The 22568-nt window shown below is 29.4% G+C and overlaps 1 protein-coding gene across 1 annotated transcript in view; it reads left to right on the top strand.

The window, feature by feature from the left end:
• Nucleotides 1–22568, top strand: part of LOC145249562 (pygopus homolog 2-like) — a gene marked incomplete in the record, with an annotated part of 52174 nt that overhangs the window by 16686 nt on the left and 12920 nt on the right.

The following is a 22568-nucleotide window of genomic DNA, read 5'->3' as shown; positions in this document are numbered from 1 at the left end:
GTTTGTTTGAACCTGAAATCATAAAAATTGGTCAGACATTGCACAAGATGTATAGCAATAACATAATGAATTTTCAAGAGTCTACAATGATTATTTTAAATGCTTGTAAAAAATTTTTTAAATTCTGGAAACCTATTGAAAGCACCTATTTCTGTAAATTAAAAAAATTTGACCTTTATTTCAACAAGAAATACAAAAATTTGAAGTTTGTTCCTTAATCCATGCTTTTTTCAATAGGGTCATTCCATGTCAAAACACCAGCAAAAAGTTCAAATCTGCACCCACCGACACCGAATTAGTTGAAATTTGGCACAAATATTCCCTTCATGAGTTAGGAAAATTTGCCAAATTATTTGGTCCTAAACCTTACCATTCGGATTTTAGAGGGGGGGGTGTAAAATTTGCATATTTTGCTTCCAAATTTATGCCGTGAAACCGTATGGAATTTCAGTGTTTTATAAAATGAGAAAAAAAAATACTTCCACTTATTCAATATTTCTGAAATTTGGTAGGAAGGGCATTTAGGGACTGTAGAATCCAAACTCCATACCTGGTAGAAAATAAAATTTTGCTCTCCCAAAAGCACGTCCCCCAAATCATCGATTTTTTTTACCTATGTAGCTTATGATCAGTCTAAAGAAAATATGACCTCTTCAATTTTCATAGTTTGTTTATACCATCTACTATGACTACTTAGTTCTCAAAAAGAATTTTGTCAGGGTTTCTAGCCTACTTTAGGAGATATGGCCCTGCCAATTTTATAGTTTTTTTTTTTTTTTCCTATGTACGTTCAGTAATTCAGTGAAAGATTAATAAAGACAATCATCCTAATGCTCCCAAACTTCTCAAATGTTCATATTGTGTTAAGTAATTTCTTAAACTATTCAATAAGATGGTTTTTGTTAATTTAAAAAGAAAATAATAATTCGGAGTCGGTGGGTGTAATGGCCTGGTGAATTGACATGGAATGACCCAGTAATAAATGGCTCATCTCAGACAAGAGTTTTTCAATCTGTGCTAACTAGCAAAAATAGTAATAGATTAAAAAAAAAAATTTTGTCTGAGATGAGCCATTTATTGAAAATTCATGGATTAAGGAACAAAAACTTTAAATTTTTGTATTCTTTGTTGAAATAAATTTATCGTACGTTTTTTTTAATTTATACAAATTAATTCCAAATTTTCATTTATACTGTTGCTCTTATATATTGAGCTTTTTTATCTGGTTGAGATTGTCTTATAAATATTCATACTAATATTTATATGGACTTTAAGTTTACAGTATTATACGGCCCTGTCAGTGAGGCATTAAAATACACCGACTGCCTCCCTGCAGAGGGTAAAAGTCCCTCAATGGGGGTCCTGGATATGACCTTAAACTATATCCAGTGGTGAGGCCCCAGCTTGCGGGCTTTGGGGAGTGTGGAGCCACCCTTTAATTACCATTGCTCCCAGGTCCACTCTGACCCGGAGTGGTAGTACCTGTTAGGGTTCCAACTATGGGTTAAATAGAAACCAACTTGAAAACAACAAATATATTCTATTAAAAATTTTTCTTCAAAATCTTTGGATTCGGCATTAAATAACCCGAAAAGGGTTGATATGCCGTAAAACAACCAACCAACCAACCAACAGTATTATACAAGCTGTAATCTGTAAGTACTTCAAAAGTTCAGTCACCCTATATATATCCATATATAATTATAAAACTATATATATATATCCATATATAATTATAAAACTATATATATATCCATATATAATTATAAAACTATATATATATCCATATATAATTATAAAACTATATATATATCCATATATAATTATAAAACTATATATATATATCCATATATAATTATAAAACTATATATATATCCATATATAATTATAAAACTATATATATATCCATATATAATTATAAAACTATATATATATCCATATATAATTATAAAACTATATATATATCCATATATAATTATAAAACTATATATATATCCATATATAATTATAAAACTATATATATATCCATATATAATTATAAAACTATATATATATCCATATATAATTATAAAACTATATATATATCCATATATAATTATAAAACTATATATATATCCATATATAATTATAAAACTATATATATATATCCATATATAATTATAAAACTATATATATATATCCATATATAATTATAAAACTATATATATATATCCATATATAATTATAAAACTATATATATATATCCATATATAATTATAAAACTATATATATATATCCATATATAATTATAAAACTATATATATATATCCATATATAATTATAAAACTATATATATATATCCATATATAATTATAAAACTATATATATATATCCATATATAATTATAAAACTATATATATATATCCATATATAATTATAAAACTATATATATATATCCATATATAATTATAAAACTATATATATATATCCATATATAATTATAAAACTATATATATATATCCATATATAATTATAAAACTATATATATATATCCATATATAATTATAAAACTATATATATATATCCATATATAATTATAAAACTATATATATATATCCATATATAATTATAAAACTATATATATATATCCATATATAATTATAAAACTATATATATATATCCATATATAATTATAAAACTATATATATATATCCATATATAATTATAAAACTATATATATATATCCATATATAATTATAAAACTATATATATATATCCATATATAATTATAAAACTATATATATATATCCATATATAATTATAAAACTATATATATATATCCATATATAATTATAAAACTATATATATATATCCATATATAATTATAAAACTATATATATATATCCATATATAATTATAAAACTATATATATATATCCATATATAATTATAAAACTATATATATATATCCATATATAATTATAAAACTATATATATATATCCATATATAATTATAAAACTATATATATATATCCATATATAATTATAAAACTATATATATATCCATATATAATTATAAAACTATTATATATATCCATATATAATTATAAAACTATATATATATATATATATATATACCATATATAATTATAAAACTATATATATATATCCATATATAATTATAAAACTATATATATATATCCATATATAATTATAAAACTATATTATATATTACAATCCATATATAATTATAAAACTATATATATATCCATATATAATTATAAAACTAATATATATATATATATCTATATAATTATAAAACTATATATATATCCATATATAAATTATAAAACTATTATATATATCATATATATTATATACATAATATATATATATATCCATATATAATTATAAAACTATATATATATATATATCCATATATAATTATAAAAACTATAATATATCCATATATAATTATAAAACTATATATATATATATATCCATATATAATTATAAAACTATATATATATCCATATATAATTATAAAACTATATATATATCCATATATAATTATAAAACTATATATATATCCATATATAATTATAAAACTATATATAATCCTATATATAATTATTAAAACTATATATATATCCATATATAATTATAAAACTATATATATATCCATATATAATTATAAAACTATATATATATCCATATATAATTATAAAACTATATATATATCCATATATAATTATAAAACTATATATATATCCATATATAATTATAAAACTATATATATATCCATATATAATTATAAAACTATATATATATCCATATATAATTATAAAACTATATATATATCCATATTAATTATAAAACTATATATATATATCCATATATAATTATAAAACTATATATATATATATCCATATATAATTATAAAACTATATATATATATATCCATATATAATTATAAAACTATATATATATATCCATATATAATTATAAAACTATATATATATCCATATATAATTATAAAACTATATATATATCCATATATAATTATAAAACTATATATATATCCATATATAATTATAAAACTGGACTGTGTGCTCTCGCTTGAATCTTGTTTTCAATGATTGAGCAACTCCATCTTTCAAAAAAGGGATGACGAGCAAATTATATATGGGCAGTGCTCAGAGGCTAAATAAGGAATGAGGGTGGAGAAGTGTTTTGGTTTCAATTCTAGCATTTGATCTTGCTACCATATATTAGGTTCAATAATTGATAGAGAAATAATAAGTAATCTGCATGAATTAAATTAAGACAGGGCAACGCCGGGCAGCCTGCTAGTATATATATATATATATATATATATATATATATATTATATATATTATATATATATATTATATATATTATATATATAATATATATATATATATAATATATATATATATATGTGTGTGTGTGTGATCTACATACAGTACTGGTTTTTTGTATCAGAACTCATCAGTGTGGCTAGACTAGCACCTTTCCCTAGACATGTATCGAACCTACAATCATCGCGTTGACAGTCAGCAGCTCTAACCACAGGATCATGGATCAGTGCTCGTAAATGATTCATCAAATGCCTATTAACATTTGCCCATCGCTTAACAATGCTCGTTTATAAACAAATGGATACTGAGCTTCACTAAATAAGTAACGGTTGGAATAATTTTTTAATACCTACAGGCATTAGTGTTCCATCCTTTTGGGAAATTATCAGTGCAGTGAGTTATGATTACAGCCAGTCGGGAGATTTAACCCCAGCCACGAAGCCATCTCTGATTCCAGCAAGAAATAAACCACACGGCTAACGTTAAACGCGTGAAATACAGTTGAAATTAACATTTATATAAAGCGTAAACATCTAGACGGCGACAGTAATCTTATGATTATAACAATGATCTGCGCATGTAAGCTTAAGTGACCGACTTTAATTTCACCTTAGAGTGCTCAACAATAAGAATCGAGTTCTTAAAGGAGCTGATATAATTATTGCTATAATTATTTAATATCTATAGACACTAGTGTTTCATCCGTTCAGTAATCATAAGTGTGTGTGTGTATGTATATATATATATATATATGAATGGAAATGTATAAAAAAGAATACGAAAAGTATAAAAGCTTATAACTTTTCTTTATTCGTTTTCAATTGGTGACGTGCAGAAATACAAAATAATGTTATGAAAAAAAATTAAAACTTTTTTACAGGTACATAATTTTCGACCGATCCTTCAGTCTTCATCGGTGTAGTGAAATATATCTATGTATATGTAATTTCTTTTTTAATGATAATACGGTTAATTAGCATCTTCACCTTGAAAATCTTTTACTTCTGGGCTTCAATTCCTAGAGAGAGACGGTCAAGCTACAGAGAAGAGATAAGACCTTGAAACATGCATGTCCGTACGTAGATTACCGTTTTTAAAAATAATAAAAAATAAATTAAGATGTTTGTTTACATTCAAATAAAATATGGGAGATTTTCTAAGTAAAAAAATATCTTCAAAATGAAGACGCAATTTAACCATATTATTTAAAAAAAAAAAAAAAATCTATATATTTTTATAGTCAATAAAAATAAACAGTAAAATTATCTTGGACTTCATAGTATAACAGTTAATGCACCGGGCTGTAATACATATGGTCTTGGGTTCGATTCTTGGGGGAAGACAGTGGAGCTATGCTGAGGAGAGGTAGGACCTCAAAACCTGCCTGTTCATAGATTACTGTTTTTAAAAATAATGAAAACACACTTTTTTTTTTTTTTTTATAAATATTTAGCTGACAATGACAAATATTTTTCCAGAAGTCATTTCTTGATAGTATTAACCATAATGGAGGGTATTTAATTATCTCCCTTTGCAACCAAGATTGGAAAGTGAGATTAAGTCAGCATCCCTCCCTCCCGGGGGATGGGGCAGTCTAACCTGCAAAAGGAGCCTGGTCAGCTCCATCAGCATTCCCCGATAAGGGTGCCTTGGGCGATTAGCTATAAACTACCCCTTCTCGAAGCCTGGAAGGGTGGATCTCCTAGAACTGCATGGAACTGATATCCAATCACAAAATCAACAGAGACCAGATCATTACAGGAATGATCTAATCTGTCAATTTTGGGGGTTAAGGATAAAAATCCCTATTTAAAAAAAAAAAAAAAAAAAATTTCTTGCAGCTAATTTAATGTTTTTGGCAAATTATTTTTTTTTTTTTTTAAGTGATCGAAATAAGTTTTGTTCTTTTTACATTTTCATATAAAGGTTTTCCCAGTTTTCTTTTTCTGACACTTTTCAGCGTGATCGAGTTTCAACCATTTAATATCTATTTTTTTTATTTTTATTTACTTTTTACTTATTTCATTTATTTGTTTATTTATAACTCTAGTGCTTGTCTAGAATTCTCCCTATATTAAAAATAAAAGAAAAGAACAATCTGTATGTGGCAGTGTTGCAAAGAAAATATCATACACCAAAAATCACGTAAATCGATAGTTTTATTTCCAAATGAGAAAATCAAATCTCATGGCTAAACCTTGAGTGACTATTAACCAACACCATCTAAAAAAACAAGTCTGAAGAAACCGGAGTGATATCTCTAAATTGAGATTTTAGGAAGCCACTCCTAACCTGGGGAGGTTCGGCATTAGAAAACTTCAACTTTTGCTCAAAAATGAATTTCCTTATAAAAATAAAACTACTTGATCAATTTACATGATTTTTGGTGTATGATATTTTTTCTGTTGTAGATTTTTCTTCATTTTTGTTTATATATAGGGAAGAAGATGGGGGTGGGATTCTTGACCGACGACAGACATATATATATATATATATATATATATATATAATTCAATATAAGATTCGTCTACACGAGCTTTTCATCACTTCTCCAACCTCCGAATATTCTTTAAGATTCCAATGATTATCTTGCTGTACTCTTTTTGGATTTGGATTTATTAATCAACACATTTATTACGAACTTTGAATCTCACTGGATATTTGCAACCAAAATTATTGAATATTGGTGATTATTCCTTTTCATTTGTCCTATAAAGTTTTTCTTTTTTTTTTTTTTTTTTTTTTTTAACCTGACAAAAATAGATATTTATCTAGACTTACTTTTTGCTAACGTTTTTTTTTTCGTCTGAGGAGAAGAGCCTATCTTTGAAACTCCATGGGATAAGAAACCTTTCACCTTTATTTTGTATTCCTTGCTTTGAATAAAATATTGTAAATTTAATTCCACAATATCTTGACGTTTTCTACCTATACATATATACTTAGTTATATTTTGGGGAAAAAGAATTCCAGCAGAGTGCTCTAATAATAAAGAAAAAAAAAACTTCAACCAATGGTTTTGTGAAGTGTACATTTTAATAAGATTAATATAAAAAGAACTTTGTGTGCGGGTTTGTTCCCTAAAGATTCCACAATGGCTGGGCCGATTTTTATGAAGTTTCACACAAATATACTTTATGTATCTGATAGTGTTCTTGGATATGTTTTGTATCGGAATGTCTTTGATAAGTATCAATAATTAAAATAATCCGATGGAAAAATGGGCATATCATGGATGATTTAATGCTTTAGTTGAGCACCTCGGCCTAACATTCATAGGTGACATTAATTAGAACACATATATAGAAGACATTGCCAAGAGTATTGCAAAGAAGGTGGGCTTTTTCTACCATGCTAGAAAAACTATATTTGAACTATTTAATTTAAAAAAAAATTTTTTTTGTACTTTCCTTTATTTATTTTTATTTATTTATCAATTTTTTTTTTTTTTTTAATGAATATATTTTTATTTTATCATTTTTTTATTTTATTTTTGTGTAGAAAGGCTTTGTCCCTTAATGTATCCAATTTTTTTAATTGAACGTCAAAATTCCGGTTGGGTTCTTTTCAGCTGTGTTAAGTGAAAGGAATGGACGACATTTCACGTGGAAACAGCAACCTGTCTCGTAATCACCCTGAAAATCAGGTATCCATCTACCCAGGTAGCTGCTATGAATGATAGGCAGTTCGTAAACTGGGATAAAAAATTTTTTTTTTTTTTTTTTTTTTTTTTTGTTTAACAAGAGAAAGAATGACTGCAGCTTACAAAAAAAAAAAGTAACTTATTTGCTATCACACTTTCTCTTGCCCGTTATTCTAACAAGTTTTCTTTTTTTATTATTAATAATATATCAAATATGCGGTATCTTCATTTACTATATTGTTCTACTACAATTGTCTGACCTCTTTTACTTTAGGGTAACAAATTGCCATTTCAAGGGAGATAACTTAATTTACGGTGCTTGTGTTGTATAATGGATTTTCATTGATTTCTCTATTTTATTTACATAAATTATTTCGAATCGAAGACATTTCAGTATTCTAAAATGAATCGGGTACTTGTGCAATATAATGGGTTTTTGAATAAATACATTTAAAAAAAAAACACGATGTACTCGTGTATCCTGTTGAAACTAAAATTTCTAAAATTACGAAAAATGATTGAAGAAAAATTATTTCAAGTAAAATTTATCAACTTATTGTATTTGTTAATGTTCAACAGTTAAAATTCAGGGTAGGTAACTGCAGTGTGATTTCGACAAGAATTTAATCCACCATTTTAAAATAGAACTGACTGCTAATCGTTTTTTGTAAAAGAAAAAAAAAAAAGTTCTAATATATCCTCTACTCAATCATTTGTCTTCATTTTTGGAATTTTTACTAATTTCAATACAATACGTAAGTATGTAATAGTTTGTTTTACTTGAAATTAATTTATTTGGAATCCCATTATACTGCAGACGCACCCAATTTTAAAATGCTGGTTGCAACTTTACTATAGTGTGTCGTCCGACCCGATCGTGTATTTTCAAACAAGGGCATTTCAGGGATAAACATTATTACATACTTAAGTGTCATATTGAAATTAGGATAAATTCCATAAATTACGAAAAATGGTCTTGTAGATGTGTTAGGACTGATTTTCGAAAAAGGCATCCAATAGATCAAGAAAAAGCAAGGTGGCTGACCTGAAATATAATGTCAGTAGGTTCTGCGCGAAACAACTGAAGCAATAAAATGCAGTTATCTTCCCCTGTTTTTGATCTTAGAAAGGATTAATTTACAGTGAGAGATCGCAACTTCAAAAAATTCGGTTTTAACTTAGTTATTTTCCTACTGGACCTTTTGTTTTTTTTTTTATTTATACTGATTTTGACACGACATAAGTATGTAATGTTTTTTCTCTGAAATGCATTTTTTGAAAGACACATTATAGTAAAGTTGCACTGAATGCTGTAATAGATCTTATTTGAAAAAATTAGTGACTGAAATCGAAATTAGTCGATAATTTTCAAATTAAAAATTGAAAGCACCCATTTTTTTTTTTTTTTATAATAAAGCAAAAATGAAATTGAATAGATATGACTTATGTAAATATTATATGAAAAATATGTATCCATTGACATTAATCAAATTTTTTTACTAACCCTAAGTACAAGTGGCAAGGTCTTTAACCCACATGTAATTTTAAAAATCGTATGCTTTTACCTTGACTTTGGTTAGTGTTAAAAAAATTTGGTCAATATTGAAATTGATACCTATTTGGTTGTTGTCCCAAATTCAATCCAATAAAAAAAACAAAAGATACAGAAAAAAAACTTTGATCTATGTACCTGTCACAGATCAAAAATATTATATTCCAAAAATCACTTAAATTGATAAGCTAGTATTATTATATTTATTTTTTATTTTTTTTATTTTTTTTTTTTTAGCAATTTATATATATATATAATATCTTTTATAATTTTTAGCAATTAATAGTAATTTGTAGCCATTACAAGGTTGATTTTGATCTCTAATTCTGTCTTGGTAGTTCAAATTAAGTTGTCTCCTTTTATTAAATATGGTAGAGAAAGATACACCATCCTCACCTTCTCAAACTTTTTATGAATAAAAATATAATACTTGATCAATTTAGTCATTTTTTGGAATATGGTATTTTTGTTTCATGATGGGTACATTTCTGGATTTGTTTTTTTTATGTTGAATTCTGGACAAGAACTACATATTTCTGAAATAATAATTTATTATCCTAAAGTAAAAAAGAGAAAAAAATGAAGGCTTGATTGTTTACTGTTGAACAATAATTTTAAATTAAAAAAAATCTATATATTAATAAAATAAACTGGAACTGTCTTTAAGTCTAATAAGCATGACGGTTTTCCTTCTCTTCCCCGTTCTAAAATTTTAACCCTTTTCTGTCCTTGTTTATTTTCAATTAAACCATTATCTTTACATTCTATTTACTATATCAAAATGTATTTAAAATAAGAATAAAGACCACCAACTAAATCAAAAAATAAAACCATTCCATAAATAAGTCTTAGAAAAAAAAAAATGATTTTAGTCATTTAATAAAATATATATAACATTTACGTTTTCTAAATCTTCAAATTAAATTTACAAAATGTTTTCAAAGATCAAAATTCATGCTAACCCTACGACACATATTCATACTTTACAGCAAATGTCAGTAACATTGGACTAGTACCATTTCTCTCTCAAAGGGGTGGGGAGCAATAATAATTAATACCACCAACAAAATGAAGAGTAAAAAGTTATAACAACAAAAGTTTCAAAAGAGAAAAAAATGTTATAGTCGGCTAATGTACTTCCTAATTTTTCGGGTATAGTGCTACCAGAAGTGGTGACCAGAATTGTTCTTCAGTATTTCTTTTTTGAAGCGATTTATTGGAATAAAATATACGGACATTTTTGGAAATTATACAAGAACAATTAACAAAATAATATAAAAATAAGTCTTTCTTTTACAGTTCTTTTATTTGAATTTCTATAATTTTTATGAAATTATAAAAATGTTTATGTATATGAATGCATTTATTGTCATCAAAGTAACAAAATTTCAAACACCATAAAAACATATACAATCTCCTATAATATAAATCTCCCCTTTGTTTAAATGTATGTATGTTTGTATGTCTGCCTAAAACTTTGACAGAGGTGGCGGATTTCTACGACATCGGTATCATTTTGAAGCTTGACCCTTCGAACAACAAATATTGAAAAATTGGCCCAAAACATTAATTCCATCACCCTTAACTGGCCACTTTTCTACAAGGAGGAGGTTGCTTTTTTTCGCTGATATTTTCAAAAGTCATCCCCTCTTTTAGATTGTCTAGCCTCAATTTAAACTGCTGTCACTTCCCGTTTTACAATGAATGCAACAGCAAAGACATCACTTTTTTTTTTTTTTTTTTTTTTTCCCCCTCCACATTCTTTTCCTCCCTGCCTGCCTACTACCACTTTTTTCTCTCGGCACACACCTCCAAACACTCAGGCTAGTACACAATGAAAGCAAAGAAACTGATTTGCCTTGTCATCACTTCCAGTAGCACTCCACAGAAAATTGGCTGACTATAACCAAAATTATATAACATTATTTGATTTTCTAGATTTTCCAAATGAAAATAGTGTATATCAATATTATAAACATCAACTTAAATTCAGAACTGAATTCAGAGAATAACGCTCAGTATCCTTTCAGATAGAACTTTATATCGATAATAAATAATAACTCTTTAGCTTTCAGAATTTTTCAGATGAGGATTGATAATTTGGATTATTCAGACTACCAAGTCCCATCTCGGATGTTATGTTTCGGTCGATAGACCCTGCAACATTCTTCAGATGTATCTTGTTGAATTTGGAAATCTTTCGAACTCTGAAATCTGTACTGAATTTAAAATTAAAACCTTTTAAAGACCAATTATTCACTCCTGCGCCAGACGTGGACTCTATAAAAAAAAAAAAAAAAAAAAAAAAAACTATTTTGCTGCCGATTTTAATTGAACCAAAGACAGGCCACTTTCTTGAACCTTTCACTTTTTTTTTTCTTTCTTTCTTTCTTTCTTTGAAGATTGTAATGCTGGGTATGGGGCAGCCAAACCAGCTGCCAACATTGCACTGCTTTTTATTGAAACCAACCGAAAGCTCTTTTTAGCATCCTCGCTGTTCCTTTAAGTGCAATTGTCTGGATCTCTTTTGCACTTGGTCCACCAGGAATATTAGTTAGGTAGGACTTCAGGTTCTTCTTCATAAGCCCTGTGGCATCAACTGGTATGATTGATATCTCCCTAAGGTTCCAGGAGGTAATAAATACACCAACATCGCAACAATTTAAGGCAAAACACGTGCTGAACTACTGTAGCCTCTGCTGTGTAAATTTCTGCCACACTTTCCCTGCATAACAACTGAGACATGCTTGTTTTATTTTATTTAAAAAAATTTTTTTTTTATCAAATTGAATTATCATTTACTTCTTTGTCTCATTGTCTAGTGCACTATTTAGATTATGACGAAAATAAAAATGGTGTCAGTCTAGGAGAAATTCTTCTCTCTTAACAAAGGGCATAACAGATATTACACTTTAGTTTTTGCCAAATAAACTGAATTTAATCCGTGGGGGTAGCTTGCTTTCATTCTGTCAGCCATGACCAGATAGAAGTCTTGAGTAATTTGTAACTTTATTCTTAGTATCACTCACTGAGGATTGAACCTTCAACCTCTGGAAGGCTGTCGCTTAGAACTGATTATTACTTATCACTTTATGCGTTATAGCACGGCCCTTGCAGAAAGATTCACAAGATACATCTGAAGAAAGTCTGAAGTTACATCCGCCAAAATGTGAGAATAACATCAGAAATGAGAATAGTAGTCTTATTTAACACTTTGCTGCAGTTTCACGGTATTTCATGCAGTACTGATTTCGTAAAGTTCACTTAGATGTATATTCAAACTGATCTTAGGATAATATCCAAAAGCTATGACAAGGAAATATGTGCTAATTATATAGATAGATATAATTATATAGATATTAGATAGATGCTTTGCTGAACTGCCAACAAAAAGAGACAGAAAATGTAGCTACAATTTTTTTTTTTTAAATGTTTTCAGTCAAATCATCCTCATCTCGCAGTTGTCGATTTTATTTAAAAAAATTTTTTCCATTTTGTCTTTTTCCTTCTAAATATTTTTGAAAATATATTATGCATGGTAATAAAAACTTTTAAAAACGTTTTGCAGCATTCATTAAATTCGGACGATTTTTAATTTTTTTATCACTATTTGATAATTTTTTTTTTTTCTACCCATTTAAAAAGACCCTCTGCCAACTTTAAAAAAAACGAAAGCATCAAAAATAAATCTTTATAGTGTACCCATGATTGAAAGAAATTGTCATACACCAAAAATCATGTGAATTGAAGTATTTTTATTTAAAAAAAAAAAAAAAAAAGTTTAAGGCTAAAAGATAATTCGTGTCTGGATACCATTTTGCTAGAGAAGGGAGATAATTTGCAAGGTTGGTTCTTTTTCATTATCAAAGCAAAAAATCAAAATATTGTATTTCAAGTAAAAGCAATGGTATCTACTTGTCATATTACAGTAACAAGCACATCCAAAAATTATGAAAGAAAAAAAAGTAAGGTAGAAAATTATTAATGAAAATAGTTTTTGTAGACAATTGCAAAAATTGAGTTTTGCAAAAAAAATAAAGAAAAGAAACAGGAGAGTTCTAATCATAACAAAAGGGAGGTAAATATTTTCTGAAAATTTGAAAATCTTTGGCCAATTTAGTAAAATTTAATTTTCGCTAATTATATTCAAAAACTATTTTTTTATTAATAATTAATTTTCTACCTTATCATTTTTCATAATTTTGGGATCTGTTCATTACTGCGACCTGACAATTAAGTAGATAACATTGGTTTTTACTTGACATTCAATATTTCCAATTTCGCTATTATGAAGTACCGCAACATTTAAAAGAAAACATTCTTAACATGGGTATTGGGAAAACTCAAATTCGCTTTAAAATGATTTTTTTGGTGTACAATTTTTCTTTCCATCATGGGTATTGCACATCATAAAGATTTTTAATTTTTATTTTTCCTTAAAGGTTGGGTAAATTCGGGACAAGCACCTATACTTTTAATAGGGAGAGAAAAAAAAAAGGAACAATATACAAAAAAATAGTCTTACAAAAAACAATGTATTTAGCTTTAATTGGCGCCAATTTGATTTTACTACCATTCGTAGTTAAGCAGATATGAGGACTTGAAATGTGTCGAAGACTTTTGAAACACTATATTTAATAATTTATTGAACCATTCTTCTGTAAAGCGCAAAAATTGTCAGATGGATTTAAAGAACAAAGAACACTTAGTTTCTCATAGTTAATTAGTTTTATTACCTTGATGTGCTGGCGGTTTCGATCATAATAGATCTCATCAGGTAAGAAACATAAAAATTAAAAGTGGTTCAAGACCATTTTCAATTTTTAGAGGAGATATACTTTGCCATGACTGATGTGGAACAAGGTTAAAGATCTTATCTGATAAGATCTTTAACCTCGTTCCATGCCAGTTATGGCAAAGTATATCTCCTCTAAAAATTCAAAAATGGTTTTGAACCAATTTTGAATTTTTCTTGCCTGATGAGATCCCATATGATCGAAACGGTCTGCACATCATAGCAAGATATGAATGCATTTACATAAAGAATAGTAATGAAAAAAAAAAATAATAATTTGCACTCCTTGATTGAGCACTATAAACGCCCTTTGTTGAAATTCAATTATTCTTCATTTTTTTTTTTTTATCTCTCTATCTGGATTAAATATATATAAATATGTTGGATAGAAAGTGAGGGGATTCCATGTTTTTGTGCATTTGTCTTGTTGAACTGCAGATGTTTTTTCAGCGAGTCTTCTGCATTTGCAATTTGCTGCATGGTTTGTGGTGCATCATAAATACCCTCTAACTTTTGTGGTTACATTTGACAGCATGCGCAGTGTGACAACTTACAAGCAACGGTCGTTGGCCGGCAACTAAATTATAGAGACCGCTCAGAATCTTGAGCAAGTTTCAAGATATCGCAAAAGTTAAAAACCACACTTTTATTTGTAACTTTCTTTTAGCTTTTAGGATTGTAAACTTACCATTCAAACATTTTTTTTTTCTCTACCATTTCTTATATATTAGCAGGGTTACCCCGCATTACCGGAGGTGCTAGGGGGTATGTAACACAACTTCTATCCTCCTATTTTCCCACCCCTCTTTCTTTGCCCAACCCATTCCTGTTCCTAGAAGCAACCTTACTAGAAGTGCGTGCCCCCCCCTCCATGATGCTGGGTTAAACAGAGTTAAGAGAGAAAAGATAAATGAAAAAGCAAGGTTTTATGTACAATATGAAGAGAAACTGGAATCTTGGGAAGATCGCTATCATTCCAGTATTGGTTTTACTTGAGCAACCAGACTCGTGAAAAAGAAGTTAAAAAAACTATCTAGCAAACATACCCGATGAACCAAGTGTAAGAGAAATTCAAGCAATTTCACTTAAAGGGACACTCAGAATCTTAAAAAGATCTCACGGCTGGAATATGTAAAATAGCAAGTGAATGTTTGGTATCCGGTAGGATGCCCTATCCCTAACTTTAACAAACTGATAAGAAAAAAAAAGTTGGAGGTGGTCAGTATAAGGGAAATAAATCTGTGAAAAAAAGAGTACATGATAACATTAAATGATATAAATGATCATTTGACCCCCAGAGAATGAATTTTTGTTTTTCTTTTCTAAATTTTAAATATTTTTCCAGGGTTACACCAATTTAAAAAAAAAAAAAAAGTATTTTTGCAAATTTTAGTGAGACATACAAACATACACACACTGGGTTAAACAGGCCTGCTACGGAAAAGATAACAAAAGACCGAAGTATTCTGTACGACATGGAGAGAAATTGGAATCTTGGGAAGATCTCTTTCATTCTGGTAATTATAGGAGCAACTGGACTCACGAAAAAGAATTTCAAAAACTACCTAGCGAATATGATCCAAACAATTACACTTAAAGGGACGTTTAGAATTTTAAAAAGATCTCTCAGTTGGAATATGAGATGGTGGATGAATGTTTAGCGTCCAGTGGTATACCCGAAGTCCTCAATTATAAATAAAAATCAACATAAGAGCATAATTTTCATTTTAAAATGTTACAGAAAGTCTGATAAAACATTGATACTGTTGGTTTCAAATCCGATATAAGGGGCCCAGTTTATGATAGAAAAAATGTCATTCTTTTCACTCTTTGTTTATATCTGTTAAGACATTGTTCGGAGAGAACAGATATTAACAGAGGCTGAAAAGAATTTGATATTTTTTTCGGCCATAAACTGGTCTCCTTGTATCAGGGTCCTGGATATGACCTTAAACTATATCCGATGGTGAGGCCCCAGCTTGCGGGCTCTGGGGAGTGTGGAGCCACCCTTTAATTGCCATTGCTCTCAGGTCCACTCTGACCCGGAGTGGTAGTACCTGTTAGGGTCCCAACTATAGGTTAAATAGAAACTGACTTGCAAAAAACAAATATATTCTATTAAAAAAAATTTCTTCAAAATCACTAGATTCGGCATTAAATAACCTGAAAAGGGTTGATATGCCGTAAAACAAAAACAACCAACCAACCTTGTATCTGATTTGAAACCGATGGTACCGATGTTTTTCTGACTTTGTATAACATTTTAAAACATTGTTCAGCCATTTTTTTTTCTTCTTCAATTGCTGTCGATAAGAATAATCTCAGTTTTCCTCAATAGAAATTATCACATTTTTCTCCCCACACTGAAATCTTTAAAATTGATAAACAATTAATTTTAATTAAACTTTCAGGAAGAACCAATGTTGCCCGGGATTCCCATGTACTTTTATGCTCTACCCACAACATAGCTTTTTTAATTATTTACATTTTCAAGTTTTCAATTGACTAGAGAACTTACTCTGCATTAATTGGATGGGAGGGTATTGGACTAAAAGGCGCACTAATTTAAATGATTAATAATTTTCTTGGATAAAACTTGGGTAATTTAAAAAAAAAAAAAAAAAAAGATTGTCGTCTGCTTTTTTTTTTTTTTTTTTTTTTTTTTACAAAGGAGTCACCACTTATTAAGGCCCAGAGGCCACTCGAGGATAAGGGTTGATAAGTGTACAGTGGTCAATGGGACAATGTCGTAGTAATCGTTAGTAGTGGAAATTTGGTAAATTGAATTACGTAAGGAGAACGGCTCATCAAGAACTTGGTTTGTTTGGATATGTAAAGCTTCGTGCAGCTGCAGCTTTACATTAATCTTTTAAATGTACACATTTCAGGTGAAAACATTAACATATTTACTTGTCGTGGTGAAATTAGTATAAATTACAAAAATTGATCCAGTAGATGTGTTAGATGCATTTTTAAACAAAAAAAGATCATCCACAATTACGTTCTGTTAAAAAAAAAAAAAAAAAAAAAAAAAAAAAATTTTTTTTTTTTTTTTTTTTAGTGAATCCTTAATTTAATTCAAGGGAGATAAATCAGTTTGTCATACTGAATTGGTCACCCAGTTCTTCTATATTAAAACATATGAGATAAAACTTGATAATTTGATAAATTTTATTTTCACTTGTAATTGTTTCTACTCGATCGTTTTTCGTAATTTTTGGAATTTATACTAATTCCGCCCTGATATGTAAGTATGTAATGTTTTCAGCTAAAGTGCGTTGGTTTGAAAGATCAATATAAAAAAAAGTACCCAGAGCTCTATTGATACTATTACATCAAGTTTGGATGAATTACCTCCCTTGCATTTATGGCATGCATAAAAGCAGCATTACAATTATCTGTTCTTCAGATGCTGCACTTCTGTTTCTTGTTCTCTTTCGGTGGAGGAGAGATCCTTCACTACTGAGACAATTTTTATTTTTGTACCTTTTCTCCATGTTAAAAAACGACCCTGGTGTCTAACTCTGTCCCGTGGGGAGGCATAGTAAATAGGTACAATTATAACTACAGAATGAACAACTACACTTATCGTATAGATTTTTTTTTTTTTTTTCTTCTAGATGTTGACATAAAATTTCTTGAACAAAAATGCAAAATAACAATACTTGCTCAAGGTTCTGATTTTTCATTTTGTTATTCCAAGATTCTAGGTTTCTTCAGAACAAGAATGACCTTTTGTCTCCTCGCATTTTATTTGCATGCAATGATTTTATTTATTTTTTTTTTTTCCGTGCACCCCCACAATTAACATTTTTTTTTTTTACCTCCAATCTTTGGCTAAATCCCTTTTCTTTATTTCACACTGAATAATTGAAATGTATAAAAAATATATAAAATTTTTGTCTGATTTTTTTAAGTCGGACCCAAATATGGTGCCTCCGGCAAATAAACAAAATACTGCGGGTAACTCCACACAGCATAATGGACTGTAGGTGCCATGGTTTAATTCCTAAAGCTAATAAATCTTAATAGCTTCTTTCCTCTCACCACTTAGCTTCAGAATTCTTTTCTACTCTCCTGACTTTAATTATAATGTAAACAAACATCTTACTGCTCAATACCCCACCCAGGTTGCTCCCATCCTATGAATCTGATCTCTATCGCAGTAATCCCTTATGTTACAGTTGCAATATGCCTTACTTGGGATGAGCAAAGGTCAAAATAATTTTTTTTTTTTTTTTAATTTAAGTATCATTTAAACTGGCAAATCAAACTTTTGGCTGGCCAATTTTTTCTGTTAGTGTTGTACCATGTTATTGGCAATATGACTTTGCTACAGTTTATTCTTTTAAAAAAATACTTAGTTTGGCCCAGACATAGAAAACATTTTTAAATTTGATAAAAATAGACAAGAAAAATAACTAATAATTTTAACTGAAGAATATAATAGTTGTATATCATACCAATATATATATATTTTTATTATTTGTGTAAATTTAAAAATGTTAAAATAAGTAAAAACTAAAATTATAAAACTTTGTTTTCTTTTTCCTCCAAACTTTTAAGACTTTTTTTATTTCATACCAAATAGACTCCAAGATGTATATAAAATATATAAAGTTATCTCGTCGGATTTTCAAAGTAAACCCCAAATAGCATTTAAGTTTCAAATCAAATTTTGCTTCTGATAAGCCAATTTTCACTCGTTATTGTGTCATGTTATTGGCAGTATGGAACCAAAGCACTGATCCTAGGTGGGTTAAACCAGATTTCTACTAAGGAGAAAGTTTCATGGGAGTTTGAAATTCATAAACAGTCCAGTTACTGCATAACTTTGCTATGTTTTTTTTTGTTTTTTTTAATATCTTAATTAATTTGGCCCGAATTACTGGTAATATGAAACCATTTAAAATATGTAAAAATAAACATCAGGAAGAAAATAGCCTACATTTTTAATCAAAGAATATAATACAATTTGTATATCGTACAACAGATATATATATATATATATATATATATCTCTTTTAAATTTGATGTGTAAGTTTAAAAATGGGAAAACGAATAACAATCACTACACTGCATCCCGGGCAATGCCGGGTAGGAACAGCTCGTTTGTGTTATGTATAGGGGCTATGACAAGAGAATATTCTTTTCATTATTTTGACTCTCAAGTATATATACATTTTTTTTTAGATAGTGGTGTGGTTCTCAATTGATTAACTGTCTAACTTAGGTGGATATATAGTAGAGAGTCAAAACAATGAAAAGAATATTCTTTTGTCATAAGCCTACTTATACGAAGGGCGTGCAATAAGTAATGCCCCTGACCCAGTTGTCTGATCTAGCGGAAATTTTGCATGTGTAATGATTTATATCTCTACGGGTTATGTGGCAAATTACAGCTCTGAACTAATTGTGGTTTCTGTTTTACAGGTGTTTGAACTGAATCGGGTGTGAAATGGAGCCTGTTGAATGTCGAGCAGTGATCCGTTTTTTTTGTATTTGAAATCACGCACACCACAGGAGACTTTTGATGAAATGAAAGAAACTTATGGTGATAATGCCCCATCATATGACCTTGTAAAATGCTGGCATCGTGAATTCAAACATGGCCGGAAGTCTGTGGAAACAGTTCCCAGACCTGGCCGCCGCCCCCCCCCCCCTTCCGCCATTGATGAGGCATCTGTCCGTCAAGTTGAGGATGCCATTTTGGAAGATTGGCGCATTACTATTCGCCAAATAGCCCAAGATGTCAAGATTAGTGCAGGGTCTGTGGAAACTCATTCATGACCATTTTCATATGTATAAGGTGTCTGCCAGATGGATTCCCAGATTGCTCACACCATTCCAGGAACAAGAATGTGTTGAGTGCTCGAGGATGAATTTGGTGATGCGCCAAGAAGATGAGTCAAAGTTTTTCAAAAGACTGATTACACAGGATGAAACCTGGGTCCATCACTATGATCCAGAGACCAAAGCCCAGTCAATGCAGTGGAAACACTTGGACTCACCACCTCCAAAGAAGGCAAGGGTGCAGCCCTCCGCTGACAAGGTCATGCTCACAGTCTTCTGGGACGAGGACGGAGTAGTGATGACAGATTTCCTGGCAAAGGATACCACAATTACAGGCGCCTATTATGCTTCACTTTTGAGGAAATTAAGGGAAACTATCAAAATCAAGAGGCGGGGCAAGATCAGCAAAGGTACCCTCCTCCTGCAGGACAACGCCCCGGTCCACAACTCGCATGTTGCCAGATCAGAAGCACGGGGCATGTGGTTATGAAATCATCCTCCCTACTCTCCTGACCTTGCACCCACTGACTTTCACCTCTTCCCAGCCATGAAGTTGTTTTTGAAAGGAAAGTGTTTCCCAGATGATGCAGCCTTGATTTCTGAAGTCACGTCGTGGTTGGAGGACCAACCTGGGGTGTTCTACAAAAAGTTTCCAGAGCTGCATCAAACGATGGGAGAAATGCATAATGCATAACTCTGGGTGGTTCCTATGTAGAGAAAGACTAATAACTGTGCCAAGTTTCGTTGCTCTACTGCTATGGGAAGCGGGTCAGGGGCATTACTTATTGCACGCCCCTCGTATATACCTTTTGTACCTACCCTGTTTATATAATTTAATGAAAATGGTTTGCAATGATTTTAAATTTGATTTTTTGCCATGTTGAAAGTTGACAGTAAAATTCCTCCATCTGTACATGACATAAATGTGTTAAAAAATTTCGGTGACATGAAATGATTGATTCACAAAGTTGATATCTGTTGGTTGTTGAAGCTCCTAGATAAATGCGATATGAAAGCAAGAATTAGAGATAAGTGAGACGACTCTGCCATGCTTACTAGATTTATATAGGAGGCTCGTGAGTTATAGTCAGCTAACGTACTTCCTAACTTCTGGTGTAGTGCTACAGGAAGTGGTGATGAGGCAAATTGCTTCATTCGCTTTTTTTCTCTCACACCTCTCTCCTGTGCATGTACTCTTTTTTTCTTCTTTTTTTTTTTTTTTTTTAATTATATCTTTCTGATTCCTTTATTAATATATATTTATTATATAAATTCAAATAAGTTTATTTTTAAAATTTAATAAAAAAAAAACTCTATAATTCCATTAACATATTTCTCATAAAATTTCAAATAAAATAAAAACTTATTTTTTTGATTTTGTTATTAAAAATGCAAATAAATACTAATTGTGTTTTTACCTGTAGGTTTTTTTGTTTTTTATTGCTATTGTATAGTTTTGAATGTCTTTTTCTTATATTTTATTTCAATAAATCCCTTCACAATAGAAATACTGAAGAATAATAAAAGTGAACAAACTGATTTGCCTTGTAATCAGTATATTCTTTTCATTGTTTTGACTCTTGAGTATATATCCGACAAAGTTAGGCACAGTTAATCAACCGAGAACCACATCACTCTATATAAAAACATAAGATATCAAGGAGAATTCTGAGAATCAAAAACAAGGAAAAGAATATGCTGTTGTCCTAGCCCTAGTAATCACTTCCGGTATCAGCCATGCCGGAAGTTAGGAAGTACGTTTGCTGACTATAACCAGCTGTTATTACCATAGGACATCAGGATTAATAAAATTGTAACAAAAACTCCTGTCTTTTTATTTACCAAAGTTAAAAAAAAATGGTTTTGTCATTAAAGCATTAACATTTTATGATGATGCTGCTTAATTTTTGAAATAAGGATTGATGATTTGTATTATTTGGATGACTCTTTTCATTTTGAATGTCAAAAATAAATACATAAATATAAACAAATGTCACGGGTGAGTTCGATGTAGAAACGTTGATTTTAATTTGAATAAAATAAAGTATGTGTCTAGTGTGCTTGAAAGCCTAATCAGAATTTGGCGTTCAAGTGCACTAGATGCATATTTTATTCAAATCTAAATTGTTTCTGTATGGAACTCACACTCTTGACGTTAATCTTGCGTTGCCTACGCACTGTTCCAACATTTCAAAATACAACGGCTCAGATACAACGCGCGGCTCTTTACAAGCATTTTTCTTTCTCCAACTTTACAACATGGCAAGAAAGATGAAAACAAAAAAAAAAGAAAACATACTGAGGATGAAGTATAGCTCCAAAATATATTTTAAGGCCGCTGGAAAAATGGTAAGATCCTTCTATCGATCCAGTAGATATCTTACTGCTGACGTAATTCTCTATCTATAAGAACCAGGTACGTCCA

Source organism: Euprymna scolopes, chromosome 28 (assembly GCF_053919585.1).
Source record: "Euprymna scolopes isolate OS-2025 chromosome 28, ASM5391958v1, whole genome shotgun sequence".
In the NCBI taxonomy this organism is placed as follows: domain Eukaryota; kingdom Metazoa; phylum Mollusca; class Cephalopoda; order Sepiida; family Sepiolidae; genus Euprymna; species Euprymna scolopes.
Note: the sequence above shows the minus strand (reverse complement) of the source record. Positions and strands in the feature narration are given on the sequence as shown.